The sequence below is a fragment of the Cheilinus undulatus genome, linkage group 19 (assembly GCF_018320785.1).
Source record: "Cheilinus undulatus linkage group 19, ASM1832078v1, whole genome shotgun sequence".
In the NCBI taxonomy this organism is placed as follows: Eukaryota; Metazoa; Chordata; class Actinopteri; order Labriformes; family Labridae; genus Cheilinus; species Cheilinus undulatus.
The window spans coordinates 10,856,313-10,879,987 of record NC_054883.1 but is presented as its reverse complement, the minus strand read 5'-3'; the positions used below and the strand labels follow the sequence as shown (position 1 = coordinate 10,879,987).

At 40.5% G+C, this 23,675-nt stretch overlaps 1 protein-coding gene across 13 annotated transcripts in view; it reads right to left on the bottom strand.

Moving 5' to 3' along the window:
- si:ch211-285f17.1 (sickle tail protein) overlaps nt 1-23,675 on the bottom strand; it is a 207,596-nt gene that overhangs the window by 96,740 nt on the left and 87,181 nt on the right. Inside the window, exons 1-2 of one of the 13 annotated variants that reach the window (XM_041814799.1) lie at nt 17,628-17,757; nt 4,360-4,390 (exon numbers count right to left, since the gene is read on the bottom strand). The exons of 10 other annotated variants lie outside the window; for them this stretch is intronic. The gene's annotated coding sequence lies outside the window, so the exon portion shown is untranslated. Of the gene's footprint in view, nt 1-4,359; nt 4,391-17,627; nt 17,762-17,964; nt 18,028-23,675 lie in introns of those variants that run through there. 2 more of the 13 variants (XM_041814800.1, XM_041814798.1) reach the window with 2 other exon arrangements.

Genomic DNA, 23,675 nt, shown 5'->3' with positions numbered 1-23,675 from the left:
CAATTTTCCATCCATCCATCCATCTTCTTCCGCTTATCCGAGATTGGGTCGCGTGGGCAGCAGCCTAAGCAGGGAAGCCCAGACTTCCCTCTCCCTGGCCACTTCGTCAAGCTCTTCCTGGGGGATCCCAAGGCGTTCCCAGGTCAGCCAAGCGCCATAGTCTCTCCAGCGTGTCCTAGGTCTTCCCTGGGGTCTCCTTCCAGTGGGACTTGCCCGGAACACCTCACCCGGGAGGCATCCAGGAGGCATCCGGACCAGATGCCCGAGCCACCTCATCTGGCTCCTCTCAACGCGGAGGAGCAGCGGCTCTACTCTGAGTCTCTCCCAAATGGCCGAGCTTCTAACCCTATCTCTAAGGGAGAGCCCAGACACCCTACTGAGGAAACTCATTTCAGCTGCCTGTATCCGTGATCTCGTTCTTTTGGTCACAACCCACAGCTCATGACCATAGGTGAGGGTGGGAACGTAGATCGACCGGTAAATTGAGAGCTTCGCCTTTCAACTCAGCTCTTTCATCACCACGACGGACTGGTGCAGAGACCGCATCACTGCAGACGCCGCGCCGATCCGCCTGTCGATCTCTCACTCCATTCTTCCCTCACTTGTGAACAAGACCCCGAGACACTTGAACTCCTCCATCAAGTGGACAATTTTCAAGTCTTAAAAAATTTCAAAAACATGGGAGACCACAGACATAAGGACAATTTCAAACAATTTTCCATCCTAAAATCCTCTGAACAAAAACACTATAGATGACCGGATTGTGAGACCACATACCTGCTGACCAGCCAACAACCTCAAGTGATCATGTGACTTCACAAGAATAACAAACACACATGTCTATGATACCCTCGGCTTGCTGTCCTGGCATATGTTACAGTTACAGCAAAAACCATAAAACAAGAAAAAGAATATGGATGAAATCCTGTCAAGAATAAAGGTACAGTTCTGTTTATGAACATGTTTATCGAACATGTTTGATATTTACTATTCCAGGTCTGGGAGGCTACAACGCAGTTTGCAGCAATCGTGTTGACACCCCATATTTAAGGATTATTTAGGCGATAATAAATGTTGATGACAAGCTTCCAATCAGGATACACCCCCATTATGTGTGGCCAGCCTTAGAGGAAGTTATTCGTTTGCAGACTTGAATTCAAGACACATTTCTTCAAGGAGATAATAAAAAACATTGTATTGATCATATTGTATCAATATACAACATTGTATCATTGTGTTATATTATATTATATGGTATGGTGTCGTATGGATTCTGACCCTTTAAGATCAAATGAAATCGTCTGTGAGAAACAACTGTTTATTGCTGGTCGTAGTTCCCTTGTATATAGAAAGTATGAGTAGTGTTTTTCTGTTGTAAATGCTTATTCTTCTGCCATATAACATTCAAATGTATCACTCATTGACTCTATAGCGGTGGAAATGTAAAAACAGAGAAATAGTATGCCCTTGAGCTGTTAATTTCCTCTTTCCTTTTCTCACACTTGCCCGCTGGCAGCAGTAAAATGGAAAAAAGTAACTTTATGAAAACAAGACATCTATATGCTTATGGTCTTGTTTGTTTTAGTAAGTCAAATAAGGATATTAGCTTTAATTCCAGCCTGTTTCTTATCCAGCTAAATGGTGGAGTTGGTGGAAGCAAATCAGAGCCACAGGAGTTCACATATTGGACTTACAAGTGTCAAAGAGCCAAAAGTACTGATTGATTCTAATGCTGCTCTGTTCAAGTTTAGGTTGACAGGAGGTTTAAGTTTGGTTTTACCATAATTGTGGCATAATGCTCCCTACAAGTCAAGGTGTAACACTCTTTGTGACTTGAGGATTTTGAAATAAAACTTGATCGACAAACACAGTCCTCAGATAAACTCTGCCATCAAAAGATTCTCCTAAAGCCTCCAGTGAGCCTCACATCTTCAGAACCTCATGGCTCTGTCACGACTACTGTGCGACTGTAATTGGGGCACACTGATGCTAAGTAAGACATACATTATGAATGCACTCCCAGTAAATTCAGACTGAGATAGTGACTGTAATTAAGTCATTCTCCAGCTCCGCAGAGAATCCTCCATCAAACTGTCTGAGCCTGACTGAGAGACCAAATGGGATGTGTCTGAGTCTAATAATAAAACGCCTCCTCAACCATGGCTGGGATGTGACAGCCTGAGGAGATACTGAGCAGCATTTAGCTACATTCACAGGAAGCTCTGATAGAAAGGAGTATGATTCACACTGAGCCTCCTATTAAGAAGGTTCCAACCTGTTGGTGAGCTGGAGTACTCCCAGGTGGGTTTGTGTGCTCTCTGAATGCATGGCTGGTCTTCTCCAACAGATAAAAGATGTGCATTTGGTTAAATACGGAGCAGTGTTTTCAAACAAACACAAAACACCTGAAGGTTTCTGGAAGTTCTCATGGTGAGATGCATGTGTGAACACAAACAGTCAAACTTTTCACCTGGACATACCACAGACTCTTTCTCTCATAAAATTCTAAAGTTAAAGTTGGGGTTAGCCGACGTGTAAACGCAGCAGATAAAAGTAATGGAAATCCAGTGTGGGTGAATGGAACGGGTGATGTCCATATCATGTGACCTTTAAGCGATGGGCGCAAACAGTATGCATGGTGTTGATACTGCAGATATGTCCAATACATAGACATGACATGAAAAAAAGTCATCATACTATCAGATTCTCCTTTGTCTGCCATCTTGAAAATGTTGTAAATATTGCACTGGGACTCCAGCAGCATCCTTTCATGCCATATGTTGCCTCTTTAGATCCGCCCCTCAATCAAAGAGGAAAACTTCACACTGTGAGCGTTGCGTTCAGTCAGCAGCACTCTCGTCATACGTTTAACAATTCATTGCAAAAAAACATGTGAGTTTTTTAGTTCAATATACATGAGAGATACAAATATCTATCCAAATAGATGATCTTGTCTGATTATGCAGGGTTCCTTTAAACAATTTAGCAGGTCATAGTTTGTAGTGTGCAAATTTTGGCATCCTGATGTATGCTAAAATATCACCAAACTGCAGACAAAGTAGTAGCTCTGACTTTTCCAGAGTACAGGATCTGCTTGGTACTTAGTCGTGGTAATGGCACTGATACCTGATACTGGTATTAGTTGCTGTGTTGATATTTGGTCCCATCCCTGTTTACTCCTGTATCAGAGAAATCCTGATACCAGATCAGATCTAATTATTGCCTTTGATATGAAGAATTGGGACCAAAGACATGCATGTGTAAACACTGTAGAACAAATGAGAACAAACTAGTAAACACCCCTGAATGTGGCATAACTGATAGAATCTCAAGGCAATCTGGACTATAAACTGTCTACTTTTGATCCAGCCTATCAGACTCATGTTAATACCAGGTGTCCAAACATGCGAGGCATATTAATCCTTTAGAAGCTTTACTTTGTGATTTGCTGGGCAGGCAACATGCCACATTAATACATGTGCTCACACACAAGCCTATTCCATCCCTCGGCTTCATTATGTACGCAGTGAGATGGTTATTTTGTGATGCCTCTGTGGCTAACCACCGTCATCCACCACCTAATGGCTTTAGCATGTGCCTTGCAGCCCATTGGCTCCAGCGGTCTCAGATCTCGGAGAGCTGAAATGAAGCGGGTCATTGTTGTTGTGCTGCCGGGGAGGATACACTCACATGTGAAAGGAAAACCTGGCGGGAAGGAAACTTCGAAACAAAGTGTTAAGAAAAGGTGATAAAGGGGCACAGGAGGCGGATCTGTGCGGGTGTGTGGCTGAATGAGAAGGGGCTGTTTCCCCTCTTCCTGCCATTATAAGAAATCCTGGAAATGTTAAGAACTTTGTGGAATGTCCTGTGGCCTTAAATTTTGAGGGAGAAGCAGAGTGGGATCTTTGGAGGAATGGAAACTCTAGGCAAACCAATTACTAGCCATCGTTTTCTCCCATTTATGGAACATGTAATGATAGACTGCTAAACCATATGACTGCCTCATAATACTGATATGATCTGTAAAGACAAGCTTTAAAATATAAAGTTTCTCAGCGTGCTGCGAAGGAGCTTTTGAGCTTAAAACTGAGACGAGCACAGCGTCACTACTAGGCTGGGTAATATGGAAAATACCCAAGAGCTATTATGATTTTCTACCATTCAGCCTCTAAAGTATAACTCAAATATTTTCACACTTGAAACATTTGAAGCTTTTATTAACGCTGGCAGAATCACCAAGCCCATTCATGGTACTCAGGTTTGTCAGAGTGGTAAAAAGACTTGTTCCATGATCAAAAATGTCAGATTTTACAAGATGGCTTTCATTACTCTGAATGGAGCCGGAGGCAGAAAACTCACTGGCACAGGAGCACAGTCTGGGCCAGGAGATCTAGAGGTAAAAAAAAAAAAAAAAACTTAGATAGCCTTCTCACATCAAATCAAGTATGAAAACCATGCCAAAGTTTGAGTCATTTAGTGTGTTGTCATAAAGCCTTTTTGCTTTCCCCTTGTTATTGCACATCATTTTTTCTGACTTATTTTGTGTAGAGAGGGTGTACTATTGCAAGTGTGACTATAATAGAGGGAAAAATGACAGGAAGAATATTATCAAGACTAAAAAGTGCATACACGAGGAGGTCAAAGTAGAAGGGGCAAAAAAATGCTACGCCATTGACCTCGGAGATCACTGTTTTTGTACCTCAGGACTGCAGAAGATGACATCATCAAGGTGTGGGAATCAAAGGGTAACTCATGATACCATATGATGCAATATGCAATACATGGCCCCATGATAACTACACAGCAAATCTGCCATAACTATGTGTATTGAAAGACAATGGTATAAATCAAAATACACAATCAGCTAGAGATGATAAAATGCCCCCTCCAGCAGGGTGAAGTGCAGGATCTGCAGTTTGGTGTTGCCTTTTATCATGCCACATTTCTTAACTTCCCTTCACTATTGTCTAACTTTAGCAGCTGTCTTAATTTTCCTCGTCTTTTAACCTGCCATCAATTTCTACACCATGTTTTTAACTAAAATTATCCCTCTGTCTTCGTCATCCTTAACCTCATTCACTTTATAATTGCCACTGGGAGTCATAAGATGAGCTCTGTATTCTTAATCAAAATATCTATATGAGGCACCAGGGATTTGACGATTGCATTACATGAATCATGATGTCAGCATATCACCATATCAGTATTTTCTCAGCCTGATGTCAGTGTATTGATTTATTAACGTGCATTTCACAACTCCTGTGAAGAGTTTCAGCAAAGAATGAAACTGTGGGTACAAAAGCAGATCTGACCATCTGCAATAAGATTGATCCGTTTTGTATGATCATTTTAAATGCCTGCCACATTGTGGCTATCACACTGATGTCTAATGAAGTGAGCTCACAAAATGCAAGTCACTTATATTACCTTATCTGCAGAAAAGGCTCCCAGTGAGCAGGAGATCAGAAAAAAAGCAACTACTGATTAAGTTTTGCTGACATCATGATTCTTTGTCCAGCATGGACAAAATTTCACAAACCATCTTATTGCAAAGGTGGCATTCATCACATACCACGCTTTAAGTCACTGAACTCTTCAGAACGATTCATTTTGGATCACAAATGTTTACAAAGGGAGACTGCATGGCTAGGTGCTTGATTTTATAAACCTGTGACAACTGGTTCTGCTTGAAACACCTAAATTCAATCATTCACAGGTGTGGCCAAATACTTTTGTGTATTTTAAAAGCCAAGATTTAGTTGGACTAGCATAATCATTAGACTTCTCTTACTGCATGTGAACAAACTGGCTGGAAAACAAAAAGAAAACCACGGACATAAAGTTGATCTGATTAAGCTTTAAGCTCATTAAAGGAAGCTGTGTTTTAATGATATATGAAAGGCTCAAAACATGTAGTTAACATGATAAAGTGTCTTTGAATGTAGCATACAATTATCACAATGTCATTTAGTATGATAACTTAGAGTATAAAGCTACGTTTGAGTTGATTCTTGCAGCAGCAAGTCTGTCTGTAGTCCCTGGTCAATACATGATTTACTCCTGGTTGAGGAATGTTTGCTAGCATGTTTGCAGGAGTTTGAGGTGATCTTTTTTTTCAAGTGGATATAAACAGAAGGCGTTTGGAGCTGACAGCCACAGACAGTCTGCATATGCTGTCAGAAACCTGTACTTCATCCATAAAACTCAGCTGCCACCAAATGCTGTTCCTCTGACGTGTGGCAAAATCTGTCATCATCCTAAGCATGGATTTGAAATTAAGAGGTGTCACACTTGTTTAATCTTGCTGCTACTTACACAAAGACTTAAAGGGAAACCTGAGTCACACAGCCATACAAAGTGCTAAAAATAGCAGCTCTCTCCATCTTTACATTTAGCCTGGAATGGCTCTATTTGATGCTCATTTAAATGCCCTGCTGGGCCTCTTTGCAGTATTTACATGGTGGAGTCCAGTTATCAGGCAGAGCAGGAAGGACTTCTTTAAACAGACCCAAACAGACCTTGCTGTAGTCGAAGACACATTTCCGCTAAAACTCTCAACTCCAGGTATAGCTGCAGTTCCTAGAATAGCCCGGCTTAAGCAAAACATCCTGTGTCACCAGCTTTGCAGAATATTCACAGAAATAAGACATTTTCATAACTTCAACCACGGCTGAATGAGAGTGCGGCGAGTCCATCAGGCAGAAGGGAAATTATGAAATCATTCCACGTTAATGACTCATTAGCAAGCGGTCATTTGGGTCGATAAAGAGCGTAAAAAAGCTAACATCTAAGGAAAAAGGCCATGACACAGCAGGTTGTTAAATAGGACTCAGGACAGGACTCTCATCCATATTTATTGGGATTAAGCGGCTTTAATTCTTAAATTCAGACTTTCCTTAATTAACTACGCTTAACAGGGATAGGAAGAGTTCTTTACACTGGAGTGAGAGTGATGTCAGCGGGTATAGTTTTACAGGCCTATTTGAAGGCTTCTATGGTTTTATCGGGGTAAATTATTGTGTTTTATCTCCCCTTTGACCCCCTTTTTGTTAGTCTCATTGATCAACTTGCTCACACAGCAGAGACACAAATACAACTCCTCTTTATGTGTACACAAAGCATGTCTGTCACTGCACAAAATGACCCTGGTATGTCCTTGAATGAGTTTTTAGGAGGCTTGCAGAATGCCTGAAGGAGTGGACGGATGGGAGAGGTGGGGGGGGTGTTTACACTGGGAAAAGGAGCCAGGGGAGGGGGGGGTTGATAGCAACAGAGGAGTGTCAGCGTCGAGTCTCTCCGTCAGACACAGACTGTGGGTGGGGAACATTTGTCTAACCCCTTCTTCTCATTACTGCCAGACAAAGAGGAGATGGTCGAACAAATGACTTCACTGAATGGGTGGAGTTCATGAAGTCTGTCAAACTTAGAGACGTCAAGAGAAAGAAAACAGTGAGGAAAACAGTTTTTCTGTCTTACTTTTGTGTCATCTAAGTAGGGCAATTCTTTTTACAACAATTGAGACAATTTCCATGAAAAAGATGAACTTTTATGACCTGTTTTCTAGTTTTACAGCTGTCCTTCAACCATAAATCCACTTTGTAAGTTAACCTCACATGACTTTTCTAACATGCTCATTCCCTGAGGCGAGGCCAACTATAACTGTCTTTTTATGTCTTAGCAAATTTTCCAACAAGAGTCGGACATCACGACAGGAAGTACAAATTCCCCCGGTGGTTTATACTTATTACAGAGAAGCCAGCAACAACTCAAGTAAAATTCTAATGTCTGAAATAAGCCTCTAGCATTCAACAAAATAAAAAAAAACAACATCAAGGAAATGCCACTGTGCAACAGTTTTAGTTGAAGGGCAGATTTTTATCCTACTTGGAGCACAATTGTTTTTAGATACCCTGCTGTGGGAATTCCATTAGGCTACATTCAGCCCAATAATGAATATCAACAAAAAGAAAAGAGAATGCCGACCCAAATTAATTCATGTTAGTTCAACTAGAAATCACTGCCTTAAAGTGACAGCTCGGTATTTTACAGGGGTTGTATGAGGAATTTGTCCATAATAAGGAGTGACCAGCTGGAGTGCTGGCACTTCAAAACACTGTGTCGAAATATGTGGAACAATTTCAGAAAAATGCTCCTCAATGTAAAATTTAGAGTTTGAATACCCCATCATCTACATATTATCATCAAAAGAGTCAGAGACTCTGGAGAAATCTCTGTGCCCAGGGGAAAAGGCCGATTTCCATAATCTTCAGGCCCTCAGAAGACACTGCATTATAAACAACCCTGATCCTGTACTGACAATCACTGAATGGACTCAGGAACACTTCCAGAAATCACTGTCAGCACAGTTCATCATGGCATTCACAAATGCAAGTTAAAGCTGTTTCATGCAAAGAAGAAGCCATATGTGACCATGACCCAGAATTGCCGCCCTCCTCTCTGGGTGTAAAGGTCATTTGAAATGGACTGAGGCAAAATGGAAAACTGTTCTGTGGTCAGATGAAATAAAACTTGAAATTCTTTTCAGAAACCACAGATGCTGTGTCTTGTGGACTAAAGAGGTGAGGGACCATCCAGCTTGCTATCAATGCAGGGTTCAAAAGCCTGCATCCTGATGGTATGGGGTTGCATTACTGCCTATGGCATGGGCAGCCAACACATCTGGAAAGACAATATCAATGCTGAGAAGAGTATAGAGGTTTCAGAGCAACATATTCCACCATCCTGACAACATCTCTCTTAGGGAAGGTCTTACCGTGTTCATCACACAGCATAGCTTACCAGTAGAAAAGTCCAGGTGCTGACCTAGGCTGCCTGCAGTGCAGACCTTTCACCAATTAAAATATTTGGCACATCATAAAACAACAAATCTGGCAAAGAAGACCCATGCCTACTGAGCAGCTAGAGTCCTAAATCAGACAAGAATGAGACAACATTTCTCTCCAAAAACTCCAACAACTGATCTCCTTACTTCCCAGACATTTGCAGACTGGTGGGGATGCTACACAATGTGGCATGGCCCTGTCCCTACTTTTTAGAGATGTGTTGCTAACATCAAATTCAAAATAAAGTGTCAGGTTGTCCATTCGTTCAGGCCATTTTTGTAGACATGACATCTCTGGACTGCTTTAAAGGATTTTCCTTCTAACTTTCCTCTAAGGATCAGTCTAAATCAAGGATAACCTGAGTATGTTTTGAAGGCTTGAGGTCAAGGTCAAGGTCAAGAACCGCCTACCCTCTCCTTTTGACCCTTAACTGAGCCTTCACAGTCAAGCAGCTGTGTTCTTAATGAATGCATATAACCGCCAGGTGGTAAAATTTCATACTATCAGGAGCTGGAAAGCCACAAAGACAACTTTGCCAAGGTGTATAGAAAATTTAAAAAGAAAGGAATGCAGAGATAGAATAAGTATGTCTATGTTAAACAGACATTTCTTATCTTCTGTTCCTGTAAAGGCTTGTAAGATTAAGTGTTTCGTACTGTACTTTCCTGCTTTTATTGCAAAATGCAGAGTGCTTTAACGGATCCACAGAAACGTATTTTCCATATAAAGAGGTCAATTTAAAACAGGAAGAACGCAATTAACAGGATAATGATTTTGTGTGATTATAGCTTACAATCATCCTCACCTCTATTAGAATCAAGCTGTTTTGGCCAAAAGGGCGGCTGCTCATCTAAGCTGCAGAAATCTTCCTAGAGGACAAGATCAGTCAGCTAAGTGAGAATATAATTAGGCAAAATCTGAAGCTTTTTGAACTGAACTACTGAAGCGATATGAAACAGTGGGCATTTAACCGAGCTCAGTACATGTGAGGTGACCCTGGGAAGGAAGGTTTGTACAAACTTTGAAGCCAGGAGCATGTTTGTGAAGGAACTGACATCAGCTCTGGGATAACTTAAAGGGTCAATAATTGCATTTTAAAAACATTGACCCTGTGGCTCATGTCTACCTTGAAAATGGTGGTTAGATGCAAAAACCACTGACTTTAGAATTAGTTTTCAGGAATCAACATATTTCTCTTCTATCAGTGAGATCACAAACTAGAGTGGAAGTTCAAAAAATTTGGTTTGGGATGCACTTTGATTCTGTTCAGTAGATTCTATTTTAGCTGGGGGGAAAAGCTGAACATCGTTTCAATCCTTTTTTAAAAAGTTGTCCAATTTGAAGGACAATTTATTGGCATTACAGAATATGACACTTCTTGCTGCATACTAAGAAGAAGTTCTACTTTATTAATCCCTTAAGGGGATATTCAATTTTCAACACTTTGTTTTTGAACCTGTAACAAAACACAGGCTGATAAACATGCACATGAACAAACAGGATCCTCAGGAAATACCTTAACAGAGAGATGCCAGAGTGAGGGCTGATGCTAACAAAGGGGTGCCAGCTGAGCAGTTGGGGGTTAGAGCTTTGCTTAAGGGAACCACAGCCTGGATGCTGGTTTAGCTCGGTGTCTAGGCAGACGCCCAGGGTGGAGGCCATAGTCCTCAACACACTGGTCATGGGATGGGTTCCCGGTCTCTACACTCTCTCTGTTTGGCGCAGGTCTATCCCCCACTCCCCCACTATTTTGGGGCAAAAAAGCCCCAAAATATATTCATAATTGTGACTGCGATTAGATCAATTTTGCAGCACAACCCTGAACCCTAAGTAGAGGCTTATGCAATTAGCCATCTTTCACATTGAATTGATGAAGTTAGCATTGGTTACTGCCAGTCTCTGACTAAAGCCTAAAGGCAAACTGTACATACTCCAGTGTGAGATAACTCACTGCAGACAGCTGTTTAAGTCAGAGCTACTTATCAGATGTGCAGTTTCGCATTAATGTCTCTAAGTGTCTCAACAAGTGCAAAAAATTTGCCAATCAACTCAGATAGTATGATGTGCCTCTTTTCTCCTGTGCAATAAATGAAGCTTAACATTAATTCATGCAGGACACGGTGTCACAAGCCCAGCCATGTTCAGCTGATGGCCAGCTGATCCCAATTATCGGCTCCCAGCTCCCACAGCCAATCACAGCTATTAATATGGCGTACTTCTTACTAATCCCTTCTTGCATTTATACCAATGCACCACACAGCTGCTGCTGGCAAAGCTTCAGGTCCACCACCCCGGCCACCTCCTTTATAGCATAAAGCTTGCCACACCCTTAGATTCATGCAACTTTATATCCATTTTGCAATGAAATGATTAAACGTATAAGAGTGTTCCTGACTGAACTACAGCAAAATGATCTGCTGCTCAATATTTACAAGATCAACTCCAACATAAAATGTTCAGTTTTGTAGCTGTGGTTTTCTGTACACAAGCAAGGAGGAAATGTAGCAATGGGACCGGAAACTGGCATGAAAAGTGCTCTGCTGAGTAGTTTGTAGTAGTTTGGGTGGAGTATTACAGAGCTACATAGACACACCAATGTGCAATAATGTTGTATTCACAATGGGGATGGTCACTCTCGGTCCAGCTGCAGAAGCGCAAAAAAGTTATCATCTGAAAAGTCTTCTGAAAAGCAGAGACCACTGATATGATTTCTGGTGTAATTTAGATGAACTTGCCCTTTAATGAAACCAAATATGCATTAATAGCCTTTTCATTCTCTTTCTCTAAATGTATCTCTTTCTGCTTCCAACAAGCCGATGTACCCGTGAAGGCCTCATCCAGGGGGAATGTTTTATCATCTCCATAACTCAGCATCAAATAGGAGCCGAAATGAAAGCTCTGTAATGAGGTTTGATCAAAACCCTGAAGCCCAATGAGACGTGGCGTGAGTTGGCTCTGGGCCCGATGAGGGATGACAGCAGAGGCAGCTTGTAGGAGAAACACCTGGTCAGACCTCCCCTACCCCCATCCCCCCTCAACCCCCTGGCCTCAGCGCTGCTCGGCCACATGCCACGGGTCCAGGTGTGTTTCCACTGAGGCTCAATGTCCCGTGGCAGCCATAACACTCCACAGCAGCAGCTAATGCGTATGACCGAGGTTAGACCTTGATCTGGATCTAATACATCTGGATACTGATGCAAGATAGAGGTCCAGCCAGGTGATCATGCAGTCAAAATGTTACTTTAACTTCTTATTATGATGCTAGACAAATGGTGGCACATGTTCAGGAGCTACTGTGTGTGAAACCACTGCCAGGTCCTCATATGCTAGCACTTAAACAAATGGCCTGGTTGAATTAAAGTGGCAGCCAAAGCTCTGGCTAACAGCTAGTAACTGTTTTCTTTGGTGTAGTGTCAAACTGACAGCATGCTTCATCAGCAGAGCACAGTGCAAGACAGTCTGACACTGTCAAAGAGCTGAAAACGAGCGATGAAGGATGAGGTTCAGGGGCTCCGGATGGGGTGTGAAGGGGCAAGATCATTTGTCTTTCTGACGGTGAATACCTCTTGCCCTCCTTCCCTTGACCTGTTTACCTTCCCATCCTGCTGGGGGGGGGGACTTATCGCTGAAAGAGACGCAACAAATCTCAGCTATCACAAAACAACTGGGCAGTAAAAAGTAAGGCTTTGGAAAATATGCCAATTGTTGGACCATGAAGAATTTTAACAGATTTTCAAGGATAAAATTAGACATTTTTCTGACAACGTTTTCAATTTTAGAATATTAATTATCATGTTGTTCCATTTTGTCCCAAGATTATTTCATTACTGCATTTTTGCCATCCCAAGGACTATTAACCAGCTTGTTTTTCTCTTACTTTATTTTTGGGACTTTTTATGATTTTATTGAGTAGACAAGTGAGAGGATAGAGTAAAGAAGGGAGAGACAGCAGGGAATGACGTGTGGACAAGGAGTCAAGGGTTGGACTTGAACCTGGGTGGTCTGCTTGGAGGAGAGCTGACCTTTCCACTGTGCCCCTATCTTGGCTTTAAATGAAAAATGTCACTGTTTTTAAGAAGTTTATCTCTAATAATAAATGCTTTAATTTTGTCCAAAGAGTGCATTGTTCTTCTTTCACCACAGCTGGAGTGGTGAGAGCTCCTGAGCGCTCCAGACCTGCGGTGTTGTGGTGCTTGCAGAAGTGGATACACTCTTCCCATCCAGGAAAGGATAAATGGCCTGTGTTATAGCCCTCTCTTTAATAATTATGAAACCTCAAAATAGGGCTCTTGTATCTGTACACTGTCACTTCAGGTAGTAAGAATAAATGAAAACACTGAATGATTATTATGGGGGGGTGTAGAAGTGGGTGCACTGTGTATACCTAGGCATATGCAGCACTTCACCACTGATCCAGACTCTCCTTTCATTTAACAAGTGCATGCACTTGAAACATCGTTTCAAAATGTGTTGCCTTTTACTTGTTTTTCTTGGCATTTTTGATGATTTAATGGCAATAAAAGATGGCTGTTTCAGAAAAGTCAGGTTCATCTTGATGTTTAAGCCATTTAAAAGAACAGTTTTCTTGCCATTGTTACTTTGCTTAATGCAGTGTCCATGTGGATTAATGTGGGTTTATTGTAAATAATATAGAAAAGGGTTCAAGCCAGCCCTGCTCTTTTAACATGTTGTGAGATAATAATTGTTCTGGTTCTTAGTGCTATACAAATATTCATTGATTTATTGATACCCTAAAACCGTGGTTCCCAAAGTGGGCCGTGCCCCCCCCCCCCCCCATCCTGGTAAGGCTAGGCAACACCAGCTGATGACTTCAACCCTGCAGAAGAGGAGCAGTTCTTTGACGTCACTTCAGAATCAACAATATTCAAGTCCAACACATTTATGCATTTTGGATTGGAGTGGAAAAGTAGTACAGTATCCACTGCTTAGGCTTTTCTGCTGTTGCCTCAGTTAAGACAAAAAACAAAAAAAACAAAAACAAACAAAAGAAAAAATCAAAGCTGGACATTGAAAATGAACAGAGATTGGCAATCTCTCTCACTGCATCCAGGACTCAAGAAGATCTGTAGCATCATAAGCCCACAGCTGTCACTGAAATTATGGCAGGACTGGTTTTATAAATCTTAGAGATGTTCATTAGGTTTTTATTTTCAAGGAATTTTTCATCTTCGCAGCTTTAAATCTCAACACGTTAGGTTTTATGTTGCGGTAAATTCTAGAAAAAAGGAATTTGTTAGCAAAATTCGGAATGACAGTTTTTACATGCTGATATGTAAGGTAAGGGGTTGGGGGGCCTAAAAATATTTTCACCTACCAAAGGGGGGCCTGACAAGAAAAATTTTGGGAACCACTGCCCTAAAAAAATGATTTTTCTGCTGTTACTCATGATTTATAGCTCAGTTCTTTTAGCAATATAAGGCAGTTAGCCTACTTGATAGGGATGCATGATATCATTGGTAAGATATCGGTAGTTTTGGCCTAAAAAGTGAATTATCAGTATGGACAGACATAAAAATTTCTGCTGATATTTGCAACCAATATATAGGCTATAAAATCTGTCAAAATAAGCTGTAAATACTGGCTGTACAAACAAATAAGTCAGAGGAGTTTTAGGCTGGACCAACAGACCTCTGTCAGTCTTTTTCTTTATTCATCATCATGTTATACATTTAAAAGTGTGTTTTAAGGTCTGAAATTCATTAATTTGCTCATCCTCAAACTTTAAATTGTGTGTCTTAAGGACTGAAGTTTTAGGTCAGGACTACATTTAAATATTGATAATGATGTTGGTCTTGGCCAAAATCAATTTGTAAATATCAGCATGTCGGCAAAAAACAATAACATGCATCCATACTGAAGACTTTTCATTTTTCGTCTTTTTAATCACACATAAGCTTGATTTATGCTTCTGTGCGAATCTTTGCTGTGCCATATGCCAGTAACTTTGCAAAAAGATGGATTTGCCCATTCCTGTGTTTCTTACTGGTGAATCCATCTTGCAAAGCTTCCATCTGAACCTTTTGGGCCCGGCTAGAAAGTGACAGGACCAATCAGCGTCGAAGGGCAGTACTTTCGGGCGCGGCAGAGTCGTGACGTAAGCAAGCAGCAGCAAGAGGCCGGTGCAATAATGGAGGAAGGCATTAGTATGGATGCTGCTGAAGCACCAGTTTTATCAGAACTTGATGACATATCTTTGTTAAAAGAAGAACAAAGAACAGCAATGAGTTGTTTTCTTTTCAAAAATGACAAAAGTCGTGTACTGACATGTCTACAGTCGCCATGGTTTGCGTTATGCAGTTCTTTATGGAGTTTAGCCTAGTCGATAGGGGCGCAGGCCCAGCTTGTTAACGGCTACATCACTTGTTTTGTTGCTCTGATTGGCCCATAAAGATGTGACGGACACAACGTTCACCCAAACACCCTCCAAGTTGTTTCTTTCAAAGGCTCTGCCCTTTCCCAAACACTTTGTACTGAAGGATTCCCAGATGGATGTGTGAAACAATCCATCTGGCATGTCAGGTTAAAATACCATAGTTTTATAGCAGTTTATGCCAAAGCATGCAACTATAAATGTGTCTCCTCAAAAACGTAACTGTGAATCCAAAAGACACAGACTGCAAGTCCTGTGATTGGTCCACTGGGTAGCGCTGGGTGACCGCTGGAATTGAATAGGGATGGGTATTGTTTGGGTTTTCTCTGATACAGATGTTAAATTTAGGGAAGCACAATATTGGATTTTTGCCAACATCCGATATGCCAATATTTACAGTCATTTTAGCTGAAACTTATATCAATACAGATATTTAAATATGTTTTACATGAAAAAAAAATTTCCTTGAACACAACTTAAGGTTTAAGGATGAAAAATAAACACTTTTTTTCTTAAAACATGGCTTGAAGTTTAAAGAATACGAGCTGAACTTACATAGGTCTGTTGGTACGGTCTAAAACTTCACTAATTTATTAGTAAATACAGCCAAATTTTACAGTGGATATATGCTGATATTCACGGCCAAAATATTTCATGTAAATATCGGCAGAAATTTTGATATCTGCCGATATTGACATTTACCTTTTTAGCTAATATCCACCGATACCGATATCAGGCCAATAATATCGTGCATCCCTAGTTAAATTGATACTTTTTACATGGTGCCAGTGTCTTAACAGTGCCTGAAACCATACTTTAGAGGGGCAAAGTGTGTTGAAAGTAAGCCAGAGATGAAAACCTGGCTGAGTATTGTAAATAATTTGCAAAAATATCTTTATAAGATGGGATAAGGAAAGGAAATACATAAATATACACAAATAAATCACACAAATTCCATAACAATTTTCTTGTCTTTCACTTGGGTGGTGGGTATCAAAATAAAATATCAATATCTGTGTTTTTGGTCCAGTAGGTATCGGATGTGTTTGTACCAGTCCCATGTTGGTACTGGATTTCGATCCTCATTTCTAGTCTTGAAGATAGAAAAATTCCCCTGTTCTTTACCTCAGCTAATAAAGCCACCTCTCTTTTCTTCTTTGCAAACTCAGACAAGCAGGGAATGTAATGGGACTGGAACCTGGTGATACAACAAGCATAGGGTTTAAACTTCTGACTGGTGTTTTGCTGAAGTAATGCAGAGCTATACAGAAGCGCAAACACAAGTCTGCAGTGCTTCTTACAGCATAGACATGATACAGAATATGACAGAATTACCTTAAACTTCAGTGAAACACTAGAATCTATCTTTTCCGTAAAAGCAGTGTATTTAATCATCCTTTCAGATCGGACACTTGCATGTGAATGGAAATAAAAACGTGCTAAAACCTTCATTTTCCATAAGCCATTGTGGGTTCAGGTCACTCTTCTCCAGATGTAAATCCACTCCACAATAATGGAAAAAGTTAAAGCAGCGGTGATGGAGCACTCCAGACAGAAAAATAGGCTTGTTAAAGACTGTAAAGCACTTAAAAAGCGACTTTATTTGCAGTCTAGTGACAAACTAGTGACATGGCAGTCACTTACCAGCAAAGATCCTCCGTAACAAGAGATCAATGTTTACTACACTTTACTGCTCCACTCTGACATGTGAGCAATACCTCCTCTTTGAAGCTGAAAACTGACATTGACATTCACTTTGCGAGGAGGAATGCAGCATCTCTCCTGTGGGAAAATTAAAAAGTCTATTTGATCCAGAGAGAGAGCAGCACCATACAAGGCTAAATCTGCTGTAAATCTGATTTCGAATCAGCTACTTTCACCCTCAGATTGATTTAAGCTTCACTGAGACTAAGATTAGGAAAAGTCCGAGAACATGGTGTGTTTTTGTGAAAGTGACCGAGGTGTTTTCAAGTTCAATCCTGTCGTGGTCTGACCCTCACCACTCATCTCCCCCCGCCCATTAGCTTAATTAGACACAGCCACACACACATTAGATGCCCCCCCACCCCCAACTCTCTCTTTTTTGCTTCTCCAACTGAATGGCTGGCTGAAGTTCAAGGCACCACAAAAACACAGCTATGCAAAAACAAGCAGCTTTCTGAGGCGGGGGGGGGGGATCCATCAGCAAACAGCACACACATTAAGAGGACTACAGTGAATATACAATTGGAAATAATCTCTGAGATTGCGTAATGTTATGCAGGAATATTTGCTTTGGAATAAATTTGACAGAAAGAAGAGGAAAGTGTTTGCATATATTACAGAGCATCTCTGCCTCTTTTCTTTACTTTGGTGCTAAAATGTGTGATCTTCAATGAAGAGCAGCTACTCACCTTTTTTCTCTGACTCTTTCAAAGACAGTACGTCCTGATAGAAAAGTTGTGGATCAAAACCACTGTGACACAACTAACTTAAACACTATTGCCGACGCCGACGCACTCCAAAACTTTTTGCTCTCTCCCGGCTGATCTGCACACTTCCCCCTGCTCCCCATTCCTCCCTCCCCTCTCTTACTTCAGCACTTCCTGGGCTGCTGTTTATGCTCCAATCAGGCCATCCAAGGAACCGCCGTGCTGTTACCCCTCCACCCCCGGCTCTCCCTGAGCCAGCAGCTATTGTTTGGCTTCGGGGAGTTGTTACATTTAGACGTCAGAGTGTTCCCTCGGCTACCTGATATCTGGATCCTCTTCAAGCAGACGGAAAAGAGTAAGAAAGGAGAAAGCTCTGGCTGGTGGGTTCTCAGGATGTATGAAAAAGAAGGGTAGCAGCCAGGGTAGAGCAGAGTAAGAGTTGGGGGTGTGTCTAGAACTTTCTCTCCAAATGCAACAGCTTGTTGTTACAAACCGCAACGGGACTCAGTCCGCCGTAGCCCCCAGAGAGCCTAATAAGAGCTCTGTCTCCAAAGGAACGCCACTTTCCCATAGCCTGCCAAAACTTTTTACCTCAACCCCCTTTTTTTTCCAAAGCCCCAGCCTCTAATTCCCTGTTCCTCTAAAAGCTAGCCAACCTCAGCCAGGGCCAGATTTTTTCCAGAACTTTGGGGGAAATAAAAAGAGGGTGGAGGTGTGATGATGGGGGTGCAGACCGGCTAAGGTGAAAGGTGACACGTGGGAGGAGACAGGTTGACAGCAGCACACTGAGTTTTTGTTTGTTTTTTAACAGTTCAATCATCGCAGGATGGTGGCACCATGTGGGTAGCTGAAGAGATCAGAATAAATATTTGAACATGGAAGAACTTCAGGGTGGTAGAGTTTGAAATTAGGGTTGACTTTTTGATTGCAGTAATCAGAATCAAATGCTAAAATTTAGACCAGTGGTTCCCAGCCTCCTTTTCATAGAGACCCTCTACTTGTATCTAAGAAAAGCTAAGCCACTAAGGACCCAGTTGGAAAAATTAAACATCAATTTAATTGTATTCATTGACAAAACAGCAGCATAATGGGCTTACTTTCTTAATAGGTTCATGTCAAAAGATCTTTATATGAACTATAAATAATTATGACAGCTTAAAAGGGCCACTCTGAAAAATAATAAGAGGGTCTGTTGAGGTTTGAGAAAAAAAACATTTTTCAAGTTTAAAAGTGGTAATTTTGCAAGGAAAAACCTAGATTTTTATTACATTTAAAGTAATAAATTTACATGGGCTTAAACTTTGAATCTTTGAAATCACAAAGTTGAAAATAGACAACTGAATGGAAAAAAATCAGACCAGACTGAGTAATAAGAAACTTGTTCTGATGTTAGACCACAACCAACAAACTGGGGTTATCCAACCACTGTTTTCAGTTTGGTTTCTTGTAAATTTTTGACTTTGCAATATTGTAAATTCATGACTTTAAAAACTTCAGAATGTCAAAATTAATGGCCTTTTAAGAACATGTACAATTCAATTTCATTCTTGTAAATACTGACTTTCAAACTCAGTAATTCAGAGTTTGATTACTTGTAAATGTACAAATTTATAATTGAAGACAATTTAATATTATTTTCTCATCATTTTAGGTGGCACTAATGCACTTTCATACATTATGATTTTGATTTTGTTGTTTTTTTCTGACTTCTTTTTTTGGTAAATATCTATATCTGATTTTGTCAAAGCAGATAACGCTCATCACACATCACTGCACAAAGGGGTATTCAAGAATACTCCTTCTGTTTTCAACATCTCATCTGATTGAAAATAGTCATAACAAAGTTCACATTTTATACTGGAATACTAGTGTATGCTTGTGTTAGTTCATGTAACGCTGTTGTAAATGAGACATTGCCATGGAAAATGCTGTTTTATGCCTTATAAAATGATTTGCAGCTGTCTAGTACTGACATTAGAAGCTCTCTAAGTTTTCTTTAAAAAAAATATATATTTTTGGGCTTTGCATGCCTTTATTCTATAGAGGAAATGGGAGACAGAGTGGGGAGGGACATGCAGTAAAGGGCCGAGGGCCGGATTCAAACCCAGGGCTGACCAGCGTACATGAGTAGCGCCCCATATAGGCTTTCTTTATTCTGAAAGTGCACTACACGGATTACCACAGGGATATCTTTAATTTGGCAGGCAGTGAGAGTTAACGCCTTTTTGCCACCTGGGCTGAGGCAAGACTGACGTGTAAAAGTTTATACAGAATCAGGCTGGCCAACTTTCAGAAGGTTGAAAACTTAGATAACCCAAAACATCTGTATTTGTTGGGTCAGGTAAATTTTCTTGTGTAAGGTTAAACTTAACATCCTGCATTCCTTTTTTTGGGGGAAAAAATGTTCACCTTTGTTTTCTCCGCTACAAGTTAAGACAAAGTCAAAGATGGAGTGAAAGCACTCCTGTGATCCACTATTGATTCTGAATGAAGTCAGGGGACTTGTAAAGAAATATTGTCAAAATCAAAGCAGCAGAGGTTGAGCGACACAAACTTTGCATAGTATGACTTAATTTCCTGAAAACCCTGGTTCCTATCTTACCCATAACCCAAGTCTATATGTCTTTAATCAGGCTCTGTATTCCCGCTAAACACCTTCATCTTTGAACCTCTTCAGTATGTTCAGGAGTTTCCACTAGCTATATAATGTGTAGTTTTTGAGCCTAATTAGAGATAAACCAAGTGAGAATATTTCTAGATTATTTCAATTTACTTTTACACTTCTCCAGATTAAACTAAGAGATTTGAAAGTGTTTCCCTGTAAACTTGGCATGATGTGCAAAATCAGTGAAGAGCCCCTTTTAAATCTTGTTCAATATCCTGGATTAACCCTTTATGACCTTCCATAGAAGGCAAAAATAAAAATAATACGAAATTGTGCTCTATTGCAAAAAGACAACATGATTATAAAAAATAAACTATTTACAGTAGTGTGATCAAATCTCTAAGTGTGCCAGACATATGTTTGTAGAAGAGCATACTGAAACTAAGTGTGATTCGTGACCTGCAAGAAAAAACAATGCAATAGGTTTGTGCAAAAAAATGTTATCATATGTCATCTACATCTGGCCCTCTACACTTGGAAGAAAGTTCTGCCCTTTTCACCTGATCTCCTCCATTTTCAGTACCGTAAAGGGAGAAAAATACGCTTCACAGTGACTTTTTCAAAGTTCTTGTGTTGCTGTTTCAAATTAATTAAAATGCCGTGCATGTCAGCGATATCCCAGTCCTTGCTGGATAATGTCCACAATACGCACTACTTTATTCTGTATGTTTGTCTCTGTCCATTGTTGTATTTCACAAGGAAACCTATGTGTGCCCAAACGTAACACCTTAATGTCAGCAGGGATCTTTAAGATATGGCTTCTTAATTATTGTGGCTCCAATGATGCCCAAAGCATGCAATGTGTGGTGCACTCTAGCTCTCTGGCCCATGTGGAAGCTCAGATTTGAAGTGCCTCTTCTGCATGGTTGTAAATATTACATGTCTAGAGTGCACTGAAAGTCTTGTACCTAAACAGTTTTGTACAAATATGCAAACCTTGATACTTCCATTGTGAACATTTTGTTTCTTGCTCTGTCTGATTTCTTTAATGTAATGATGCTGATGAATGTAAATGCACAGAGTTCTCCACACAGTGGTGCTGCTATGGTAGGATTAAAACTTGAAAAGAACAAACTAAACTTCTGCTGTCTTATCAACTCGACTCAGTCTTCTTCTCTGACTGCATTACATTCAGTGAGTCCTTCCAGCCACACAGCCGACTGAAGCGAGTCCGTGCCAGGTTGAATTCAGGAAACATTCGTCTTGTTGTTTAGTCTGGGCACCATGTGTTGGAACGGTGAGGCTGCAGACCACTCCTCTAATGCATACAGACAGAAACAACCTGGACGTTCACCACTGTGGCTCATTGTTTCAGGGCTCAGATGCACAAAACAGCCACACTTCAAAGCAGCAGCTACTACAAAGCAGCAGCAACATGAAAAGAGAAAACACACTCAGTGGCTCAGGTGTGTCAACATGGAGGTTTTGTGCATCAGCGTCTATTTCTTATGCTGTTTTAATCACCAAATAAAGAATGATAAAGAGTTGTTGACTCAGAGCTAAGAGCTCTTTATGGTAACAGTAGGCAGGTGCAACAAAGTGCAAACAGGGCCATATTTGAATAGTTTTGACCACGCGAGAATGAGCCTGTGCTTATGATTGCGTCTGGACACACATGAAAGATAAAAATAACTGGATACCACCTTTTACTGAACAAACAGTATAAACAGATCCCACTTTTCCTAATCCCTTGGTGCTAAATCCTCCCACGGCTGAAAGACAGCCAAACAAATGGAGAGGGGAGACGAAATAAATCAAAACATTTGGGATTTAACAGTGAGAGAGCAGGTGAGGATTACACCTGATGCTATTCAGTTTGGAGCTTCAGCTTGAGCTGCCAGGCTGCTATTGAGGAAACTCCGCAGTCAAACGGTGAATGAGCCACCTGCGTGTCTTGGAAGAGGCTGAACTTGACTGTGCATGTATTATACGACTCGAGCAAAGAGAGGGAAATGACAGGCACTTTGCTTTCGGCGACAATGATGCCAGCAGATTCAGGAGAAGAGATTCAGTGGCGTCATGGTCTCAAAGACAGCTTAAAAAAAAAAATCAAAACAGGGAAAAAGTAGTGTCAGGCAAAGAGGAACAGATGAGTCACTGAAGACAAACAAAGAATTATGACAACCTCTATTATCCAATGAAAACCTGTCATCTGGTCTATTTCTGTCATGGTTGCATTGTTGCTGCAAATACTGACCAAGAACAAAACAGCTGCTGAAATTCACAAAAATAAAACACCAAATTCAGCCTCATCACTAAGATGTCTGCGTATAGGATGAGTTGAAAATATAATACTCTGATAATCTGAGCAGTTTAATCCTGTCCTGACAGCCACAGCTGCAGACCTGAAAACCACCCTCAAAGAAAGACAAAGAAAGCAGAAGTCCCGCCCCTTCTTGATTTTGATTGGCAAGTGAGGGAGACGTGGCATTTATGAGCACAGTTCAAAAAGTTGAACTGTTTCAGTCCATTTCAGTTTCAGTCTCAGTCCAACTGAAAGCGTTGGCATATATGTTTTATGATTTTGTATGGTGTACAGTATATCTATCACTACCATTTCTTATTGTGCCGTATCGTAAACCATCTTTACCCATCCTTTCCTATCTTATCCCATTGTATCATATCATATAATATAGAGTAAAGTATAGCATGGATTCTTTTTGTTTGGTAAAAGTAAAGTCTTAACCTGCACATCCAAGCAACACTGAAAGACCAATCAGTTGAAGGTTGTTAAAAAACTTGTTGTATTAACTTCAAAAATCCAAAATAGATATTTCAGCTCTATTTTTTTGAGTTGATAGAACACATTTAAGTTTGACGTAAACAATGCTTGATTACTGTTAGTTCTTTATGTCATTGTACTCAAATTATTTGACAGTCATCCCTTAATCTGCAGAGTTTTCCCAGATTGTCTTTAGGCATAAGACACTTTTGCACCATGAGTGAAGTTACTGACTCAGTAAGAGGAGTCCCACCTATGGGGAGCAACCACAGTGTATTGGATGGTATACTGAACATGGTTGAAGACAACTTCCTCCTGCAGTATGCACCTTTACAGTTATTGTCACTTGTAATTGATTTTCCTTGAGAGGCATAAATGTTCAAGATTATAATATGATAGAAATAAGGGAAAATTGCAGTGGATGAAGAAGATGGAGCTTTAAGAAAGTACTTAAACATGTTGTTTTGAGTTGGATTTAAACAGAATTTTAAGTTTCTTAAGTGTAGTTAAGACAAAAATATCTAACCAGCATTAAAATACCTTTTAAATTATTTTTCACATTACTAGGAACTTAAAGCTTGTATTTTCTCCAAATTTCTCAAAGGTATTTTTTGCATAATATATAAATTATACTTCACAAAAG